Genomic DNA, 23668 nt, shown 5'->3' on the forward strand with positions numbered 1-23668 from the left:
TAACCAGGAAAATACTACCAAGAAAAGACTACCAAGAAAAAACCCTCAGATTTACAATTGCACCTCTGCCATCAATATTTGTTCCTATAAGAAATGCTAGTCAGGAAATGACTATGAATGAAAAGGAAAATGGAAGGAACAGCTCATTTTATTTTTTTGTAAGTGAGTAAATAACACTATTACTTCCTTTCCCTAAATTTTATGTAAGAGGAGTAAAAGATGGCGAGAGAGAAACAAATATTTTCATATATAAGAGTCACTAAGTATGTATAATATTAAATAATAGAAAGGGTGAAATCTTTTAATCTTTTCAACACACTTGTGTATGAAATCCTGGGCTACTGTTACTTGGATTTTTCTCTCTCTGGCAGAGAGTGACTGGCCCTTTTCTCCAGGCCTTTTCTGTCTTCCTCCAGGATCTGCTGCCTTCCCTCCGCACCACTGGTACCCGGAGAAGAATGGCGCCTCTGTTTTCCTGCCTGCCTGCAGATTACATCCATTGCTCCATTCAGCCAGCCGTTCAGGTCTGCTAACTGCTGCTGTACAACTTATCTTTTATGCTCTACTGACGGGTTTTCTGAAGCCAGACGGTTTCTGAAAAGAGGGTCTATTTGCATAAACAATGCCATGTGAGGAGGTCTACTGGAAACAAAATCAAAATTCACTCAAGCAAATCTTCCTGATCAAGTCATTTTTTTTTGCAACTAACACCTCCTATAGTTACCATCTGTACGCTAAAATGTGGCTGAGAGTTTGAACAATTCTTTCCCTCCTTTTCCTGTGTGTCCAGCTTTACGAAACAAGCCAAAAACATATTTTATTTTCCGAGTTAGCCGAACAGAATCCATAAATAGACTATGGTCTGTGGAATGAAGAATGCACTGTGTGTTAAACGAGGGCAGGAGGCCAGCTCCGCATCAGCCAGCCAGAGCCTTCCATTAGATTTGTCTTAGGAGCCTCATCGAAATGCACATCCCCGCCAGGAGCCGCCCATCCCCGGGCTTGTGATTGCAGGTCACCAGGCGCAGAGCTGCCTCCGCACTGGGGAGCACGCAGGGTAACGGGCGTCTCGGCTCCTTCAGCCTTTTCCTTAGTTTCCCGCCCACAGAAACAGACCAAGCAGTTTGAACAGGGCTGCACAAACAAAATGAAGAGGAGCATTATTAAACCAGTCACATCAATGGAAAACCATGCCTGGTTTTTTTAAACATCTTAAAGCAAGTTCAGTTTGAAAGGGGATACTTAATGACAATTCTCAGAATTTTTCACTTAATAAAAATCCTGAGGGTAAAAATGGTGTGCTTAGGCAAGCAGGAACCACTATGCTCTTCTACCTGAAACCGTGGGTGTAATTTGACTTAAATCTTTCTTTTGCCTTTTGGAGACAGTTAACATTATGACCTAGTGGACATAGAGGAAAAGCAGAAATTCTTCCAACATGTTTTTCCCTCTTATTTTCCTTTGTCTAGTATCAAACATAGTCTGTTATGCTTCTGGCCTCCTGGATTGCCCAATCTGGAGTGCTGTTTTCTCCTTTAAAAATGTCGGAATTGTGGCCTATAAATACTACTTCCTATAAAAAGATATAAGACTTCTTGGAGAAATGGCTGACTCCAGACTGGGACAGGAAGTGCACAAAAAGAGAATGGATATCTTGTCACACACAGAAAGAAGAAGCTTCTTTATCGAATGATGTAGCTGCCAATCTGGATAAACTCTCACTAACCAAAGATGGAACAAATTTAACCATCAGTGAAGACAAAACCTACCTTAGCATGAAAATCAAATATGCTTAAATTTGTGGGTTTGTAATGATGCTTAAAAAAATTACTTGGTCACCTTTGGAGGATGCTAAGAAATCACTTCATTATTATGAAAACTTGTAAGTAAAAGGAAAAATGAAAGCAATTATCCTGCTTTTATTTTTTATTTTTTGTATAATCAGTACTACAGGGGAACAAAAGAGTTGATGAGGGGTAGGTTTTTTTTTTTTACAGAAATAATCAATTTAGGATATCTCCATGTTGTAGGCCCTGTGAAATAATGGATCTGCACTGATCATTACTTGTTGATTGATTTTATTACTTCCTAACATCACCCTTAGTGAAAGCACACAATTCTACCTTGAGATCATCTGGTCAAAACAAACCAACCAATAAAAAGCAAAATTGAACTTGAATCTTCTCAAATCTTTACATATAATAGATGCAAGGGGTGGAGGAATATGACAAATGACATCACAGAGATAAAATGAGGAAAATCCAGGATGTGCAAAACTCCACATGACAAATTATCTGGATTCTCTAATAAAAAAAAAAAAAAGAATTGCAGGGGGGGCCAAATGGATCAAAAAGAGGCTTAAGAGGCATATAGATCCACAGAGGGACCCAATTTGGATCTCAACTGAAAGTTATCTGTTAATTAATTCATTAGTTAAGTGAAACCAAATGAAAATAAAAATTAAAGTAAATTAATAATAAGGCAATCAGGGAAATGTGAACTTGACTAGATATTCAATGATATTAAGAAATTATTAAGTTTTAAGTGTGATTAAGATATTGTGGCTATGTATTTAAACATTGGTCCTTAAGTTTTAGAGACATTTATGGAAATATATGCAGATGAAATAATATTCCATCTGGGATTAGCTTCAAAATAATCAGGGTGGGGTGGGGGTGTTTGCTTGAGTAGAGACGAAACATGATGGGTCATGAACTCACAATTATTGAAGTTGGGCTATGGGTAAACCAAGTTCATTATACTATTTTCTCTACCTGTGTATATGTTTACATTTTTACCTAATAAAAACTTCGAAAAAAAGAATATTAAGGCTCATTTAAGGAGTGGTCTTACAAAAATAGGTACATTTTCCCCAACAAATTTTCAAAAACATTATTTCTCATGACTAAGATGTGGGATTGGGTTAGAGACGTGAGAAGAGGATATTCTAGAGTAATATTTACCAACCTTTGAAAAGCGAAGCATTTATAACACATACAAAAGCCTAATACATACAAAGCCATAAAAAACACCACTTAGGTTCTGGAAACAATAAAAAAAAAATTATCTGCTCTCTTAAGCAAAACATTTATTAATTATTACATTAATTATTAATATCTATTTATTAACTTAAAGCATGCAGTTAGAACTGTTATTACTGTGGCAAACCTACATATTAAAATGCATAAACCCACTTCATATAAGATTTTAGGAGGTGTTTTTTATTCATTTATACCATCTTTAGGATTTTTTGCATACCGAGATTTGAATATTATCTTCACATTCTTTAGACACACAGTTTTTTTGCTTTCAAAACATTATATGTGTACATAGTTGCATTTCTTACTCAAAATACTATCAAACAATAAAATAATATGTCTTTAAATTAAACCAATTCTACTTTTAAGAAATCAGTATTGCTCTATAATAATATCAATAAGAATGATAACCAATATTGACAGTTTCATAAATTGTCTAATCTCACTTTCTCTTCTTTAATCATCTGAACAGCACTGTGAATTAGGTATGAGTGTGACAGTTCTCCCTGGGTCACTCACATATCTGCACATCTTGAGGGCAGAGTCTCTGATAGTCCTTTGTTATGGTCTTTCCTATCAACGATGCTTGTGTAGTGAACAGCCTTGGAACACAGAGGTTGTGTCTTCATTTGCAGCAGAAGGCAAGTTTGTTTTCCATCCAACATCACAAATACATCTTTGTGGAGCAAAGACTGCACAGTTTTGCTTGCAGCCACTTATAATACATTGGGGTTTCCTAAGGCCTGTGTCCCTCAGCTGTGACACAAACCCACTGTGTGTACAGTATGCACCAGGGCACCTTTGTGTCACTCTTGTGGGACTTCATGGGTTGAAGAACCAAGGTGAACACGAAGCTGATCTGCCTGCTATGCCATGAGTAATAAAGTTATTTGTCTTTGACCCAGAAGTCTCATATCTTCTGCTGCCATTGATAAAGCTATAGTAGGCTAAATTGTTAAAAATCATAAAATGTCATACCCTTCAGAGTTTGTGAAAGTTTTTGGCAACAAGGATGGGATGCTGACGAAGGCATGACCTCTTGGAAGGAGAAGAAGAATGCCTTGTGGGTAGGAGTGGGAGATAAGAGAAGACTCTCTGGGACCCAGAAGCAAATGCTCTTGTCCAAGTGGGGGGCAAGGGGTTGGGAGAAGTAAGGATCCCTCCTGCTGCTCTACCTGTTAATAAATGTCTAGAACTTGAGCAGTAAGAGGTAGCATTGAAAAAACCCCCAAACCTGAATGGTGCTTTAGTGTTGCTCACTCTCTCCTAGGCAACAGAAGAAAGAAGGGTCAAGAAGTCCCCCAAACTCATGCTGGGCTCTGGGTGGACAGACACATCGGCAGTTGTTTTGGCTGAGCCACGAGCAGCCACCGTGACTTGCTTCCTGGACTTGCCCTCTCCTGCAGTGCACTATCGCCTTCTCCCCTCTCCTCTGACCTTAGCTCTTTAAGGAGAAAGATGATTAGGCTTTCAGTTGAGGTTCTCTCCCCTCTGAGGGGGACTGAAGACAATATGAGTTTATGTGAGTATGCAGGGAAACTCTAGGAGTAGAAGGACTCAAAGTTGTATGAATCCATCACATATAGGAACCAAAATCAAAATCAACCATCCAACCTGATCACTGAGGAAGGAAGTATTCAGAGTCACATGATGTGGTTTGGGAAGGGTTCACAGTCTTAAGGACAGAGTCATTGACAGTCCTTTGTTGTGGTCTATCTTATCAAAGATGTTTGTACAATGAACAGCCTTGGACAAGGGAGGTTGTGTCTTCCTTTGCAGCAGAGGGCAAGTTTGTTTTCTGTCCAGCATAACAAATATAATGTCTCTTTCTGGAGCAAAGATTGCACAGTTTAGTTCTCAGTTGAGAAGTTAATGTAACCTTGTGAGTGGGTCTTTTGTGCCAATTCACTACTTTTTAAATTGCTTCTGCATTTAAATGTACAGATGAATCGAGGGGTTACAGGGCACTTCTTTGTCTCCTAAGTGTCCAAGGAGATTCTTCTGATTGGGAAGAGCAGCATGTAGAGGAGGGATAGTGGGGTAACTGTCCCTGCTATCTGTCACCAGTGGCTGGCTCAGAATTTAGCACAGGGGCCTTTACCTTGTAACATCCAGAGTTTTCACCATGTAGATAAGATCCTGTTAGGCAGCAATACAAAACTTTGTTCTCAATGGCCTTGACTACAGCATTGTCACAAACTTGTATAAAATTTAGAGGGCTGATAACCAAGTAGCGTTTCTTGGGATTCTGTGATTGGATTCACAATGCTCAATGCCCCCAGCAATCAAACTGCTGTCCATCAGCCCCCATCACCATGAAGCAGGTCTGGCTTATGAGAATCTTTCAGCAGACCGTCCCTCACTTGCACATGCTACTGGGTCCCTTATTTTGGCTAACCCAATTATTATCCTTTGAGTGGGAACCAAACCAAAAGCTGCACTGGAAGCTACCCAACAAGCCGTGGCATGCTCCCTACCTGTAAGGCCCCACAATCCTAATGACTTCTTTGAGATTCAAGTCCCTGTGACTGCTGAATTTTCCCACTGGTGCCTCTGGAAAAGGGAGGCAGCCTCCATCTGGAGAGCTCCTTGGGGTTTTGGACTTGTCACCTTCGTGACACAGCTACCAGGTACACTGCTTTTAAAAAGCAGCTTTTGGTTTGCTGTTGGGCTCTTGTCAAATCTAAATGTCTGATCTGTGGAGGCCTTTAGTGGCTCTTTAATCTGCTGTTCCCATCTGGGGTTTGATCAACTCAGACACCATGACCAATGAGATGGAAAAGGCCACAGAAGTCTTATTTGTCAAATGAAAAGGGTATATTCAAGGATATATATATATGGTCTGGCTCAGATGCATTTTTGCTTTATGTGAAAATGTGGCAGTTATTCCAGTGAGGAGGAAATTCATCCTCCACTCTGCAACTGATGAAAAGCTGGAAATGCCACGGGGCCCATTCTCTGGAGAGATAAACTGGAATCAAGCTGCTGATAAGTCCTGAACTCCCAGTTTGGCTCCATTGTTGCCTGGACCCATCATGATACCAGATATGGCACAAAGCCACCATCATAGACCAGCTATGGAGTGTAGGACCCTACATTTCTGATGCAGAGGTGACCACCAGCCAACCTGTGCCTCCTGCTACAAGCTGACCCGTGTCTCTTGTGTGAGGGAGGCTGAGTCACATGAGCCACCACTCACACCACTCCTGACAGCTTGGCTTCATCTGACTTTTGGCGGCCTCTGAAGGCTATGGGTGGTTCCTGACCATTGCTGAACTTTTTCAGGTTAGAGTGTTGCTGTTCCAGTTCAATCCAGCTGCTACTGTGGCTGTTGAATTGAATCCGTGTTGTGTTGTTGGCTTTCTGGGCCGTTTACCATCTTGACAGTGAAGCACCATTTATCATAAAATCAGCTCAGCGGTGGGCTGACAGTCAAAGTATGTAATGGACTTTCAATGCTCCCTACTATTTAAAGGCATCTGGTATTATTGAGTGGTGAATCAGCCTCCTTGAAAATCGACTTGAAAAGATTTCTGTCCCCCTCCCTCAACACATCTTGATCCATACAAAGTAGTATGGCTGTCCCCACTAAAACTGTTCCCACTAAAACATCATCCCTTCCAGTCATTTCTTGGGTAATGATCAAGATGAAATGAGTTGGAAATCATACAGATATATGTTGAAAAATTAGGATTCTGCCTGGACCACGCTAGGCATTAAGTGTCTTTCTTTCCCCAAAGAGCAATCCTAGATCAGCCTCGCTGATACACTCTCCAAGCAGAAGCCTGGCCAGAAGGGGACCTAGAGGACTTAAAATTAATCCTGGTTAGGTTTTACAAAAATGACTTTGTCCCTCTTGTATCTGACCCTTCCAAGTGAAAGGTTTGGGTGTGAGTTGGGGATAATCAGAACAAAAAGTGATGTTACAGCTACTGGACTATAACACTCCAATTTTATGGCAATGGAGGGAGAGCAAAATCCCAGCAACCTGGAGCAGAACATCATGGATTTGGGAAATACAGGAGATACAGGGTCACTGATGATCTTTCCTCTTTCAAAATTGTGCCTGGACCCTTCTTCCTGAACAAAGATGCCCTCATGTGGATTTCCCAAACTGCTGCTAGTGCCTTAAATTTAACTGACTTACGGGTCTATCATCCCCTACCAGAGGACACTGACCATGATTTGATTGTCTTTCCTCTTAACCTTGCCTAGAGTCTTTTGGAAAAAGCAGATGGCCTCAGTTCCTGCTCCTCCCATGCAAGACACCTCCAGATGTCTCCCCAGCCCCCACCAAGCCATTCTCAGTCATTCCAAGGGGCAGATGAATGCCACCTGGGTGGTGGTGTGGATAAACAGGACAGATGGGACCAACTGCTTGCGAAAACCAAGGACTAGACTCAATTATTTGAACAAAACTAGAAATCCTAAGGCCTGCCATCCAGCCGGGAAGCTACCTTGGAAGCTCTGCCAGCCTGTGCCTGCTGAATAACATAGGTATCAATTGGGATACCCCAACAATTGTAAACAACACTTTATTTTCACAGTCACCATGTATGTCCTTGGGATTGTACCTCTTGTGTGGAAATGAGGCATTAATTTATCACCCTCCCCAGAATTATGTTATCCACCCAGTTACAAAAGACAGTACAAAAACCTGTTTTTCCCTGACTTAAGTTAAATTGATGAATTATACCACATTGACCCTGGAAGGAATCCAGGTCAGCCTCAACTCACTGGCCAGATTTTTTATAAATGATGCATAGACTTCTTCCTTGCAGGCGAAGGCAAAGTCTGTGCAATCACCAATACATCCTGCTGTACTTGGATTATTGCCCTGTATCTCAGGGAAAGGTTAATACAGGAACTTAAGGAGAAAAGCCACCTAGCTATCTAAGGTAGAGCCTAGTGGTCTCTGGGATTTGTTTAGCCAGTTGAGTCCAGGCCCAAGACTAGGGGCCATGGTCAAAGTCAATAGTGAATTGGCTTCATTCTGCTGCCTGGAGTCCTGTTGATAGGAGCCTTAGTCAATGCCGTATAGACAAATTGAACAGATTTGGTCCCAGACAGTCAGACTAATCAGAGTGACTGACCAAGTGACATACTCTTGGAAAAATTTGCCAAAAGCCAAAACAGTGTAAAAGTGAGAGGTGGATATTGGGGGTGTGGAAGGGGTGTGCAATACGGGAGGAAACATTGACAAGTACCTGATAAAATGCTGGTTCATATTAAGGGGTCACCTTGCTTACAGAAAGTTTGTGTTGTAAATATTTATTAGTAAGCTGTTGATCTGGACACTGAAATGCCTTTGTTCAGGTTAGATTCCCAGGCTAGCATACAAACGTTTATTTAACTCTGTCCATGATTTAAACGGGGCATTATATATTTGGTTTTAAATAGTTTTCTGACTTTTTTATTGGATGTATTTATACATATAAACACACAGGTTTTCATTTTTGCAATGTTCTATGTTATATAGACTCTGAAGGGTTACTACTGAGAGCTGACCGCGGTTTACCTGATTTTTTTTTTTTATGAAATTGTATGCATCACGGCTGGCACTCCGTATCTTTACCACAACTACAGAACTCAGCACATAGATGAGACAGGTCACACAGGCGTAGGAAACACTCGTGACCCTCACCATGGTTTTGGGCATTCCCGGAAGTGTCAACCCAGAGAAACGCTTCTCTCTTTAGCATTTTGGAAAGGCTTCTCTCCAGCATGTGCCAGCCATTGATAGGAACAAATGCACAATTCTAGTATTTATTATTGGTGGGAAGTGCTCTGTATTTTAGGATTACAAAAAGGTGTCCAGAGTTGGAGTTCAGTAGAAAAGACTATTAATCCTAAAACACAGAGAATGTTTTTTTAAAGCCATAATTTCTTTAACTGAGGATTATTTCTAAAATTCTATTTAAACTAACTATAATTTGTCCTCTTTCATGATAGATAATTCTATATTGGAAGTAGGTTTCAAGGTTAAGCTGTTTTTACTATTTTTACTGGAACAAAATCTTTAATATGACACTGAAAAAAATTAATAATAAAAGAAAGTAAGATGTTAACAGTAGTGGTTCTGAAACAAGGTCAGAATAATGAGTATATCCTCAGAGAGGAAATAACATGCAGAGATTGATATTTTAATTACCTCAACATGTTCATCTATTGCCACTTTAAAAAATAATTTTTCCTGAAGTGTTCAGAGAGTTGTTCTTAACTTGCTTTATTGCATAGAGGGGCAAAAGGATTTGACATGGACTCTCTTTCCAGAAGTATCCATACAGTAAGAATTAATACTTATATAGTATTTTTTTGTGTTACAGGAACTGTTGGACTATATCTTTGATATGCCTGGAATCATTTAAGCACCAAAACAATTCTACCAGGTAGGTAATATTATTATATTCATTTTTCAAATGATGAGATGGTGGTACAGATAATTTGTCAAAGGTCACATACTAATCAAAGGAAGAGCTGGGATTTGATCCCAGGCAGTGTGGCTCCAGAGTCAGCCTGAATCTATAGTCGACTGCACTCGAGTGTTTTACACTCAGATATATACAGAATTGAATCTACAATTTCAAAAGGTTTCAATCAACTCTCAAAGCCTAGATTTAAAAAATGCTTATTCTAAGAACTGGAAACATTTACTATTTCAGAATATTTGAAAAATATAATGCCATAATCAGAAACCCCTATTATCTAAAGAGAAAGAACTGAAAGAAAAAGACAGTTGAACAGACTAATGGTTGACATTCCATTTCTGATACAGATTGTTTAGATGAATGGAGTAGTTGCTCCTTAAGAACCAAATCCTCAGAATTTCTAGGTAGCATTTATTTACCTAATTTTATAGAATATAAAATTTTTAGTATCTTTCATGTCAGAGTGTTTGCAGTGTCTTGGGCCTGTAGATCAGCTGACTTCTTTTTCCTTTAGTTTCATAAATCACCTAGTACAGCAACGCTAAGGCTCTGTCCATTTTCATCCTTTGGTAATATCAGGCTAGCTGCTCAAAGCATGCTAGGGATATCCCAGTGATGGCATGAATTGTTAGTTGTTTTAATTTTTTTTTTTTTTTTTTTCATTTTTAAAATTTTTTTTTTCCTTTTTTTTTTTTTTATTTCAGCAAATTATGGGTGTACATATGTTTAGGTTACGTGTGTTGCCCTTGGTTCTCCCCTCACCGAAGTCCGTGTTTCAAATATGTCCATCCTTCGGGTAGTGCGCATTGCACTCCTTGTGTATACAAATACCCGTCCCCTCCTCCCTCCTCCCTCCTCCCCCCTCCTCCCGCCGCCCTTCCCGTGGTACAGATGATTAGGTTAGGTGTGTTGCCCTTGGTTCCCCTGCCACCGAAGTCCGTGTTTCAAATATGTCCATCCTTCAGGTAGTGCGCATTGCCCTCCTTGTGTATACAAATACCCCTCCCCTCCTCCCTCTTCCCCCCTCCTCCCACCGCCCTCCCCCTTCCCCAGCATCCAATAGATGTTGTTCTGATATGTGCATTTATGTGTTGATTAGTTAATACCAATTTGATGGTGAGTACAAATGGGTCCCGTTCTGCTGCTCTTGTGGTGCTCCACAGCGAAAACATTTCTGAGAGGAAAACTAATAGCAATAAACGCTCATATCCAAAAAACAGAAAGATCAGACACTGACAACCTAATAAATAGAATCAAGGACTTGGAAAGGGAAGAGCTAACCAATCCCAATCCAAATAGAAGAAAAGAAATAACTAAGATCAAAGCACAATTAAACGAAATTGAGAACAAGAGAACTATACGCAAGATCAACAAAACCAAAAGCTGGTTTTTTGAAAAGGTAAACAAAATTGACACCCCACTGGCTAGACTGACTAAAATCCAAAGGGAAAGGTCTCTAATAAACTCAATCAAAAATGAAAAAGGAGAGATCACAACAGATGCCATGGAAATACAAAACATCATTTTTGATTACTACAAAAACCTATATGCCCAAAAACTATATAATGAGGAGGAAATGGACAAATTCCTGGAAACATACAACCTCCCTAAGTTCACCCAAGAGGTAACAGAATATCTGAATAGACCAATTTCAAGTTCAGAAATTGGAGCAGCAATCAAAAACCTCCCAAAACGTAAAAGCCCTGGACCAGATGGCTACACTCCAGAGTTTTACCAAACATTCAAAGATGAACTCACACCTATACTCCAGAAGTTGTTTTAATTTTTTACTATATTTCCTCTTATATTTTGAAAATGCTAAAGCAGCTAAACAGGTGCCAGTTGTCCTCTGACCTCACCTTATAACACTCTCCCCTTGCTCTCTACTTTGGCCGTGTCCGCGTTGGCCTTCTCTTAGTTTCTCATTCTACCAGCCTCACTTCCTCCTCCTGGGCTTGTGCTTGCTTACCCCTCTGCCCAGCAACTCTTCCTTCTCATTGTCCAGGACTCAGTGCCAGTGCCACCTCCCCAGAGAGGGCTTTCTTCAGTGTACACATACTAGAATATAAGGCTCATTAGACAGGGACTTTGGGGACTTTGCCTGTCTCATGAGCTCCAGTGTCACCTGTGTGTAGAACAGAGCCTGGTCCATAGTATTTGTTGAATAAATAGCCGTTGGATAAATAAATCATCTCTACGCTTTGCCATATCTCATCTAGCTACAAACCTAAACAGTCTAAATGGGCAGCGTGGATTTCACAGGAGGATACATAAATAAATAACCCACCACATTCTCTGTCTCTTTTTGTCAATTTCTACCAAGTTGGGAATTAGAATATAGGATAGTATTATATAACTTATATTTTTCTCTTTCATTTCTCTTCATCAAAAAAATAAATAATACACACATCAGCACCTGGATCCAATTTGATTGGCCAAAGCTATAAAGTGTTCATGTCTGTGGACAGCTGGAACACTAAATGTACATCAGTTAGTTAATTTTTTTCTTTCCTAGAGAGTAGCTTTTCCTCAGACACAGCTTTTTAAAGATACCCAAAGAAACTTATTTATTGAGGTGAAACAACAGCAAATCATAAGTATTAGATTTGTGCTGATTACAGCCAGTTGAGGGGAAAAGAAGATTGTTTGTAGCCTGATTATTGGGACCTATGCACGAGCAAAAGTGACCATTGCATCATGGGCACCTAATCTTCATAACTTGGAAATCAGTAAGAGACATGCAGAACGGAAAAGTCAATAGCTACAACCATTAAGCTTAAATCACATGCGTCTGGATGCAAAAATAAATTTTTAAAAATTACAACATTCACATTTCTCTTTTCAGTTTGCGACTGATCAATTGCCATAATTATTTTATTCTGTTTTATTTTAAGTAGTAGTCTCATAGTCTAATGCATCTGGCATCCAACTGCAAGTTGACAAAGTATATATAATGACTCTTAAAATGGTTCTCAAGAAAAATTCTGTCATCCTATAATCATCTTATTCATGCTGAAGGCATACTACTGTCTTTTGGGAATATTCAAATTTGTGAAACATGCAAAAAAGAAATGAAATGACACTTTTAGAAGCTACTACTCAGAGAACAATTACTTATTACAGCATTTATTCTGATAGCAAATGACAAAGGATTTTACTTTTTTTTTTAATTAACCAAGCAGAATGTTTTCCCAGCAATAATATTCCCAGTTTCATTAATCTATCAAAAAAGGAATTTGACAAGGGTCGATTTGCTTAGATAATTTATATTTTTCCAAATTACAACAAGAGTTTGTGAGTTCTCGATTTCAATATTCTAAAAATTCATTTATAATTTTCTTTTATTTTTTGTTAAAAATTCCATAACCATGCCTTAAGGTTACACACATCTCAGGAATAGTTAAAATAGATATGCAACCTATAAAAATCTTCACTTTTCGAATTCATTTCTTGCTAATTATTATAATTCAGTCTTAGTTTCTATTAGCAGCCTTTTACTTCCCTCCCCAACTTGTTTTACTTCCTGAAGACTTAGGTCTTAAATCTCTAAGAATATAATGAATCTTCAGAAAAACATGACAACAAATTTGAAATGTCACAACCAACGAAATGGGACTCCGATAGGGTTCTCCTTTGCTTATCTTTATCACTAATAGAATTCCAGAGAAGTTAAAAGTAAGGATCTGTTTTAAATCCATCACTTGTTCAAGAGTGGCAATGGGATGTAGCACAACTGGAACAGAAACTGATTGTGATGTTTGTATTTATGCAGCAGCACATTACAATACATTTTCTCATTTAAACATTACAGCACTCCCATAAGATAGGCAGAGCATATATTATTATTCCCATTTAAAGGATGGAGAACTTTTCTACATAATTTTAATAAGTGAAAATCAAATAACTTATTTTTTATGTGACTTAAAAAAAATCCATAAGGTCAAATAACATTAGGGGTCCAGTTACCGTGACAATTTTGATTTTAATTTTTTTGTAATTTAGTTGCTTATTAATTCAATGGTCTTTCTAATGCAAAGGTTAGAAACGACCTTTTAAAAGTTTAAACCTTCTGGAATATATGTTTAGTCATTTATAAACTTATTGATTTAAAGTTATAATATTTTTAGCATTGCTTAATTTGTCTATATTTATTGCAAAGTGGATAGCATTTAAACTGCAAAATATTATGCACTGGATAAGATATCTTTTTAAGACCTCTTGCTGAGATCCTATTGGGACTGGCATATAATTGAAAACACTTAGCAGAGTATTTCAGGGAATGCTGCCAAGGAGTGAATAAGAGAATCGCATTTCATTTTTAAATGCCAGACAAGAGTCACCTAAAATGATGGTAACAGTGGTTAGAAGAAGGAAGGAAATTGGGCTGGGGGAAGGCATAATTTACATAAGGTGCTTTTTATCTAAAATTTTCTTTCTTTTGTTGAATTTGACAATTTACCAGAGCCTTTTTAGAAGTGTCTGACATCCCTTTTAATTAAGCAGCAAGCAGTAAGAAGTGACAGGCAACGTGTTTCTAGAGTATTAAATGAATATCTTGAGTGAATTCACTCCCTCAAGAAGCTCTCTAATTCTAAAGAAAGCATTTAGCTCTGTCTCATATAGGATGTTCACTTTGAATAAAACAGCAAAGATTTATTTATTCATCTAAGTCAAATCTCTCTCACTTTCACCTTAAATAAGCAATATCTTTTTATGCTACAGAGGAGTCTGATCCTTTTGTAAAAGCTGAAAGGATGTCATGTATTTCCACTACAATTACTTGGAAGTAACACCCAGTGATGTAATGAAGGCCAGCAAATACGTATGCCTAAACAGAAGTCTCGAGTCTGAAAAGTGAGACTGCTTGCTAAGGTTAGGTACTGTACTTCAAGAGTTTGCTTGTAGTTCAGTAAAGTATACTAGGTCATGTGTAGAAAGAAAATCCCATAGACGTTCTATGCTTGTGTAAGTTGCTATGGAACCGTCCCTGTTGTAGCTCATTCGATCTCTTAACCGGGCCGTTGGCAGTTCTCATTAGTTCTTAGGTTTCTTTTCAGTGTCCATTGCTTTCAGTTTAACACTTCAACTGGCTTCCCTCTGGCTCTTCTTGCCTTTGACCTTTGTTTTCTGCACACAGATCAATGTCTTTTCCCACTGGTGTATTCAGAGTGATGGGCACACTAAAAACCCTGACTCAAGCATTATAAAAACTATCCATGTAATAAAAACATTTGTACCCCCTTAATATTTTGAAATTTTAAAAAAAGATCATTTTACAATCTAGAGAATAGATTGAAGAGAATCACAACTGTAAGTAGGGAATCTTGCTGGAAATCTATTGTGGTATTCTAGGTTTGAAATTAGGGCCTCAACCAAGGTGGTGGCCATGACAAGATAACATTTTGGAGACAGAATCAACAGAACTTGGTGGCAGAATGAAAGAAGAAAGGTTAAGGAAAATAAAAGTCAAATCTGACATGTTCTGAAACAAGGAAGCACTGCATAAGCAGATATTTTACTGATGACCCAGTTACCACAGTGAATCTCCTTAAGTATTATTATTTAATTTAGCAGGATATACATTACTCAGAAAGAAAAGTGTGTGTATGTGTGAATATGTATTTATTTATGAATATAGGCACTTTAAAATCTGTATTCATATATAATAATGTGTATAATATTGTTACTCACATAATCAAATTATATAAATAAATATATATTAGGATACAATTTCTATGTTAATAAATATATAAAATATATTTTAAGTATTATTTACAACTGGTAACTCTGGTAACTGGGCAGGCGTCAGATCATTCTTTGTCATTAATTCCTTCACCAGCCTAGAGATGTTTTGACTCAACCAAAAGTCTTTCAGATACCACAAAAAGGGCCTCACCCTCAGAGTCAGCTCTATTTAGGGATTTGCAGCTGAAAGGTGATGTGGTGTTTGATCTTCCTATAGGTGTGTCAAGCTACAAAGAAACAGCATTCTGACTCAGTTGGCTCTGCACTCAATGGGGAGGAAGTGTTTGGTATGTTCTTGTTTATTTAGATAATGCTGCATAATCCAGTGAAGAGCAGGTACACAGCAAAGGAGATGTACAAGCTTCTTGCCTTTGAAGACAAATACCGCAATTCTCCAATTATCAAATATAAGAAAATAAAGGTGAGATGGAAGAACGGATGGTGAGCTGGCTCCTGTCCTTGGACCTCCTAAAGTTGCCCTAGTTAGGAAACGTTTTCCACTCAGAGTGGCCAAGTTGTTTGTCAGACCCGGATTGTTTTAAAAGAGCAGTGCTCCTACTTGCCATTTGCAACTGAAAGGGGAAGGGAAATTGATCATTATTGCATTTCTATGCAATAAATGATACACAGGAATTATCAGACATGCATTATCTGTTCCTTGTCATATCCTTGCTAATAAATTATCTCCATGCTAAATTTACTGATATGAAAGCGAATCTTATGACTAAGCAGTTTACCTACGTTCAGATAGCTAGTAAGTTGGAGAATTGGAAATTCAGATCTGTTAGCCCTGAAGTTTATTTTTTCCCCCAACTACACCATGCAGCAAGGAGATGATTAGCCACATTGTCAGAGAGAGAGTGGGAGAAAGAGACAGAGAGAGATCTGGAAACATTAGAAGTTTCTATTTTTTTAATTGTATCTTTAATGATCCAAAAGGTTTATATTTAAAAGCCTTTGCTTTAAGTCTTAAGAGTTACAAAGGAATAGGAATATAGAAGACATAACTCTTCTGGAGCATCATGCCTGTCTTTAAAGCCATGATTTTCTCTGCATTGTAATTGACTGCCTTTGTTGCTGTTTATAACTTTATGTTCTCTAAATACCTTATTTTACACATGAGGAGAGCATGCAAGATGGACACTAGTGTGACCCAGGGAAACAGCTTAAATGCTGTCACTCAGTACGTCACTACATTTACCGGCCCAAAAACATATCTAAACACAGGACATGCACTGTAGATCAATGAGAAATTTGATGAATATATATTTAAGGTTTTATGTACTAAACACTGGGCTTAATAGAAAAGTTACATATACAATATTTTACTTATCCTCCTAGAGTTTATAAACTTGGAGGGAAACTGTGATACACACACAGAAACACTATAAAATTTTTCATGCAATCACTGCACCCTTATAGCACTTGGATTGCACCCCTCATGCAAAGTGGGATCATTCCAGGCTGGCATGACGAGGTAAGACGTCAGAGAGACTGAATCCTTTTACCTGGGCCTTGAAGAAGTCTACTTCGATAAAGACTCAGAGACACAGGTTTCCACCGGTACTCTTCACCTACTGAAGCTCTGACAGAGCAAGCATCTTCCTTTCCAAAAACTGCTTGTACTATGCCTTGAGAAAGCATTTTGACTTTGCAGTAGGAGCTAGGAGCTGTGTTGCACATAGCTAGCTATTTTGCCACATAGTTTAGTGGCTTTGCATATACGCTGTATTTGGCAAGTCGCTACTCTGAGAGTTGAAGTATCTACAAAACCAAGGACCAAGAACACAACCAACAAAGGATATTGCTGAGTACAAAGCAAGCTGACTATATCGTCCAGAATGGCTCAAAAAATGACTCACTGGAAACCTGCCAAAGACAATGGGAAGATCAAAGGAGGACCTGGAGTCTGATCAACCACATGTCAAGTTAGTAAATTAGTGAATTTAGTCTTAACAAAACTCATGTACGAAATATCAGAGAAGATGCAGGAGGACTGGGCAAAGAGGTGTCTAAGTTGCTGACAAAATAATAATTTTTTTCATAAAAATGTTTTGATCCTGATGAGAGTAGAATCATTTGGCTAGTGGCAGAGAGAATGTTGGTAAAATTATATAGATTTCTGCTGCACATGTAGAAAATGTTCAATCAATTCCAGTTGACTGTGAAGGAAGTTGTACTTGCTCTATACAACAGAGAAGTTTGCAGTCCTGTGAATAGTTAAGGTAGCCATACACTATTTTAATCATGTACTGACTCAGCTAAGGGGTAAATACCACCTCACGGTTCTCTGGATTTTTGATGAGATGAAAGTTTAAGATAGCTTCTCAAAGAAAAAAAAAAGAGAGAGTTGAAGAAACATTCCTTTGTGATACATGAAAGTTGATTGATTAGAAGCAACTTGGCCTTTTCAGGACTATTAGCAGAGCCACTGCACTGATCAACAGTATCTCAATCAAGAAGTCACTCACCAGACTGTCTGGATCACTTTGCTATTGTTTCTCTTTTCCTTTTCCCCTTTATTTCCCTAACCCTGGGGAAGAATCAAAGGTGGATGGCAAGTGGGAGAAGTGAAGCCGGGACTCTACAGAAAATGCTCTAGTGCTATAAAAAATTAATCTGGTGCATCTTTAATTAATACCAGCACTGTGCACGATGTATGTGGTGTATTCCCAGGACGTCTCACTCCTTTCACTCTGGATAAGCCCATTATCCGTGGGGTCAAGAGCAGGGGGTGAGGAGCCAGACTGTCTTGGGTTGAACCCGGCCTCCCGGCTTTCTAGCTGTGCACCCCTATACAAATTACATCCTCTCTCTGGGCCCCAGTGAAAGGAGGATAACCATAGTACCTACCACACAGGGTTATTATGAAGATTAGGTGAGCTGATATTTATAAAACACTTAGAGCAATGTCAGACACATAGTAAGCACTCAGCAAATATTTCTTAAATAAAATAAATGAGGTTTACTTATTTGGATATTTTCCAACTACAGAATTCGGGAAGTTACTCCTATAATTTGAATGTAATTTATTCTCCCCATCCAACTGTCAATGCATATACATATCTAAGCAACATATATCATCCCAGTGAAAACCATCCCGCTGTTTCACATTCTTTGTTTATCTCTATGAAGAAAACATTTTAATAATAATCCCTGTTATGGTTTCCTTTAGTCCACATTTTATCACTTCAGTTTCATGGAACACAGCTCTTTCCATAGAATTAGAAAAATAAAAGAGCCCTGGAAAGGTCATTACTTTTTTTTTTTTTCCTTACCTCTGCCATTCACTCTCAAGCCAGACCACACACATAAATCATCCCAGACTTTTTCTTCATCACGATGTGGTTTCCATTCATGTCTACTCTGCTCTAAGGAAACAATTTTGCTACAGGTGGGCAAATTCAGCACTAATGGCATTACCCTATGTTTTCAGGAAAAGTTTTGAGGGCAAAATAGCTCTATTAACATTGCCAGTTTCACTGGTTTCTTGTCACTGATCAAGTTTAATTATTTCCTGTGCCATTGTTGAAAACTCAGAAATCAACTCTCACTCAATGCACATTCAGACTGAATAAACTCATGGCAGAACTCCTAAACTGTTTCTGTTATAATGGACCCCACCTCTCCCCTTTTTAACATAATGACTGCAAGGTGAAAACCTGCTATTTTATTGTTTCTAGGTCATAAGCTCTAATTAAACTGTGTGACTCCATGAGAAAAATATAGCTAATCAATTCAGTTTTAAAAAAATAAATGCAGTCGTATAGGATTAGGGTGTGTAAGCTGGTTGTTTGAAATTTTCACTACTAATTGGTTCATTTAACAACTACAGACAGAGACAAAAAACTCTAGTTTAAAAAAAAAATCCTGTAGGTTCAAAATACTGTCTTGAGACCGGTTATATGCTTTTTAAGCACTATATTTCAGCAGCGGAGGGTGCAGGATTAAAAAGAATGAGGTGGTGTGTTTTATTTTAGACAGCCTCCCAAATTATTCTTGAAAAACCCTTCTGCTTGTATCTGGCATCTGCTGTTTCTTCAGAGTTCATATAAATAAGGCCATGTAAACATCTGGATTCTCCAGGAATCTTCCTCAATTTTCTATTCTATCATATAGAATAGAGAGCAGGCACTTCTCAGTCAGAGGAGGATGTTGTTCAATGCAAATAATGCTAGCAATGCTGCTAACCCCGAACACATCTCCTGAAGACTGAAATCACATCATTTGTGAATTCATTTATTTGACTTAAAGCACTTCCTCTCTCAATGTTTTCAGAGATACAGTATCCAACTCATAATTCTTGGGTGTGAGTGCAGCTTCTTCCCTGTTTCACTCCTTGGGAGGACAGTCCATGGCAATAAGCATCAATATATTCTCTGATTTTTTAAAAGAGCAAAAAGAGACAAACTCATTCAACAAGTAATTCTTTGGCACCCACTGTATGACAGGTGCAGTCCCAGGCATTGTACATGTAAAAAGGGGGAAAAACAGTTGAGGGAAGACGATACGGTAATTGAATGTTGCGCACACAGCTTACAAGGGGAGGATCTGGCAGTCACTGCAACCAAGGCATATCCAAGGTATTTGGGGAAAACAGGAAGGATAGGTAAAACTCTACCTGGGGAGATCAGAAAAGGCTTCCCTTGAGTAGGAGTTATTCCAGCCTGGTCTTGGGGGTTAAAAGAAGTATATCGAGCATCAATCAGAGAAGAGCATTACAGGCAGAGGAAGCAGCAGGCCAAATGCAGAGATGGTGAAGACTAAAGGGCAGCCAGGCAACCACGATTGAGCAACCCCACAGGCACAGGGGCTCTGTGATGGACTGGTGGGAGAGTCCACGGAGAAGGTTGTCAGGGATCAGGTCATCACATACTCAGACTCCAGGCCTTCTCCTGTAGATCGCCAGTTCTCATCAAAAAAGTACGTTTCCACACGCCCCACGCTTCCATGGGCATATCCAGATTAACGCACAATTCCAGGTGCACTAGCTACAACTTCCTCTCATTCTCTCCTTAAGAAAAAATGTGTCTGCATCCCAGGGAGGCAAGGTAAATGGAAAGATAACTGTATTGTTTATATTTTTATTTTCCGTGTATAGTGATGTTTTGACATCTTAAAATTTTTCGTGTGGGAACAGACTGCCCTTCGTGGTCCAGTGAGTACTTAGAGATAGCAAAGGGCTCAGCCAGGAGCTTGCCTTTGATATGTGAACTGCGCAAGCCAGAGCCATAATGCTGGGGTGATACTCCTCTGCCTTAATCATCCCAGGGCCAGGTACCAGGTAACCAGAGACCACCCCTATAGCTTAGAGCCCACCAAAATCATTTAAACTAGCCCTGCCTTGCCTTTCCCTCAGAAACCCCAATAAAGGCTCTGGCCTAGACACTTCTAACTCCCGTTTTCTGATCCCTCATCACCCTGAGGATTCTCCCTGCTGCTGTGCGGTGTGTTGTGTCTCCTATTTCCAGGATCTATGAGAATAATACATTTTGCTTTCCTGAGCCTCTCCTGTGTCTCCTCTTGTGGCACACCTGATTGATCATCACATCAAAGAATGCAGAACAATAACCTAGAATCCTTTCTTTCTCATCAAAAAATTAATCATCTCAAAATCCAAATCTTTAATTCCAGTGAGATGTGTGTGCGCGCGCGTGTGTGTGTATGTATATATACCCCCCCACACACAATAAGCATACAATATCTCTGCTCACACCAATGTGCTATGATAGCAAGGCTAATAACTACTCTTAGAGATGATGAAAAGCAATGAAACAGTTACATAAAGAGGGTGACATGATCGATTTGCATTCCAGCAAGATTGCTCCATTTATAATGAGGAGGATGGATTGCAGAAGGTAAAGCATTCAAGTAGAGTGTATTCGATGTTGTTTCCATGGTCCAGAAAAGGAACCGAAGTTGTACCAGTTTGAATGGAAAAGGGAGGGAGATGCTCATCAGGGAGTATGGATGGTGAGGAAAAGAGAGGGGATAGAGGTGGGCAGGTGTCCAGACAGGTAGCAGCAACAGATCAGAAATGGAATGAAAGGTGATGCTTTCATTTTAGAAATGTTGAGACTTAGGATGGCACAAATTCATGTTTGGCAACCTTTGGTTCTTTGAAGCCTAGTGAGAGAAGAGAGGATAAAGTTTAGAGGTTAAATAATATAGTTAGAAATATTTGATTTGTATAGAACAGGGTTTGGCAAACTTTCTGCAAAGGGCAAGAGAGTAAATAGTTCAGCGTTTGAAAGCCTTATAGTCTCTGCCCCACCCACTTGAATCTGCTGCTGTCATATGAAAGCAGCATAAATGATATGGAAACAAATGGGCCTGGCTGTATTCCAGTAAAACTTTATTTACAAAAGCAGGCGGTGGGCCAGATTTGACCCACCATCCATAGCGTGCTGACCCCTGAAATAGAGGCAGCCTTGATACAGAAAGGATACCATAAGAAATATTTTCTCTGGGATTTTGCAGGAAGGTCACATTCACTAACATTAAATCAGATCATTAGTCAATTGACTAAATACAAAGGGCATGTCAAAACTTCCTCCAATTGTTAGGTTTCCTTTCAGTGCAGATACTTATGATACACACACATTTTTTCATAATTAAAGACTGTAGCAGGCTACAAATACAAAGCAGTTACCATTAAGAAACATCAGGGTAAAGAAAAATAATTTTTTCAGTTGAGAGATGTGTGTGTGTGTATGTACATATGTGCGTCTCTGTGTGTATATAAAATAATATCCTATTAGAAAATACAAAAGACTCAACTACAAATTCTGGTGGATAATCTTTATAGGCTAGCTGGCTCATCTCTTCTAAGATTTGGAGGCCAAGAATATTAATAAGGTTTTAATGTCTTACAAAAGTGATTTCTAATAAAAAAGAAAATATTGCTAACAAAATCTCCAGAGATAGTAGTCAAGACTCTGTAGTGACTGACATTTACTTTTGAAAACCAAGAAAGCTTTCCTTGTGTACTAGGTAGGAAAAACGTGATTTAGTCATTAAAATAGTACATTAGGCAACACTTTGTCTTAATAAGCAGCCAAAAATAAGTTGCCTAATAGAATATCATGTTGAAACTCTGTTCCCACTAGTTATATCCTTAATGGGTTCCTGTCAAAAGATGGAATAAAAATAATAGGTACATAGCTATACTTTTTTCATCCTTACATAAAAGTGCCATGTAAAGAAATGGAACGTAGAATTGTATGGAGATGTAATCTGAGCCCATATTTCCAATTTTCATAAGATCTACTTAAACTCATCAGAGCAGAGTGAAGGAAAATGCTGATTAGATCTACAGTTTTCTTTCCCTGAGCTACAGGTTGGTTTGAAAGTTGTTCTTTTGATCTGTTGTTGGTATCTGTCTCCATGACAATGGTAACTTGTTCATAAATATTCTTGCTGCAGGTTGATCTGATTCTAGCACATGTGATTTCAGAGTCTGGTGATTTCATGGCTATTTTAAGGAGGACCTTCTAATCTATTATTGTTTTCTTTGTTTTCTCCCTTCCATTGTCTCTTTTGCAGTCTTCTTATTTGCCAATTTCTTGTTAATTTGCAAATGTTTCATATTGTATCAGTTTAAAAATAGAAACCTCCCCTAGATATTTGAAAAGAGAATTTAATACTTTAAAACACAGCTAGATATTAAGTTAGGTAACTGAATGGGTGAGAAGAGAACTCTAAATCAAAGGTCAGCAAATGTTTTCTGTAAATGGCCAACTGAAATAATTTCAGCTGTGCAGGTCGTCACACTACTCAACTCTACAGTGCAGGCAAGAAAGCAGCAGCCTCAGACACAGGGTTGGGCCTGAGTGTGTTCCAATAAACCTTTACTTACAAAAAAAACAGGCAGCAGGTGGAATTCAGCCTACAAAGTGTAGTTTGCTGCATTAGTCAGGGTTCTCCAGAGAAAGAGAGCAGACAGGATGTATCTAGATATACATAAGAAGGGATTCATTATGGGAATTGGATCGCATGATTATAAAGGCCAAGAAGCCCCATGATATGCTGTCTGAAAGCTGGAGAGCCAGGAAAGCCAGACGTGCAATTCAATCTGTGCCCAAAGGCCTGAGAACCAGGGAAGATGCTGGTGTAAGTCCCGAAGGCTGAAGGCTCAAGAACCAGGAGCTCTAATGACCAAGTGCTGGAGAAGATGGATGATAGAGCTCAAGGAGAGAGAGAGAATTTGCCCTTCCTCTGCCTTTTTGCTCTCTTCCAGCCCTCAGTGGATTGGATAATTTCTGCCCACATTGGTGAGGGTGGATCTTCTTTACTCAGGCCACTGATTCAAATGCTAATCCCTTCTGGAAACACTTTTGCAAACACACCCTGAAATGCAGGGTGTCCCAAAAGTCGCCATACATAGGGAAAATGGGAAGTAACTAAATGTAAATTTATTTACAAAATATTCATTACAAATGAATTTTTTGGGACATC

Source organism: Propithecus coquereli, unplaced genomic scaffold, assembly GCF_000956105.1.
Source record: "Propithecus coquereli isolate 6110/MARCELLA unplaced genomic scaffold, Pcoq_1.0 Scaffold131, whole genome shotgun sequence".
NCBI lineage: Eukaryota > Metazoa > Chordata > Mammalia > Primates > Indriidae > Propithecus > Propithecus coquereli.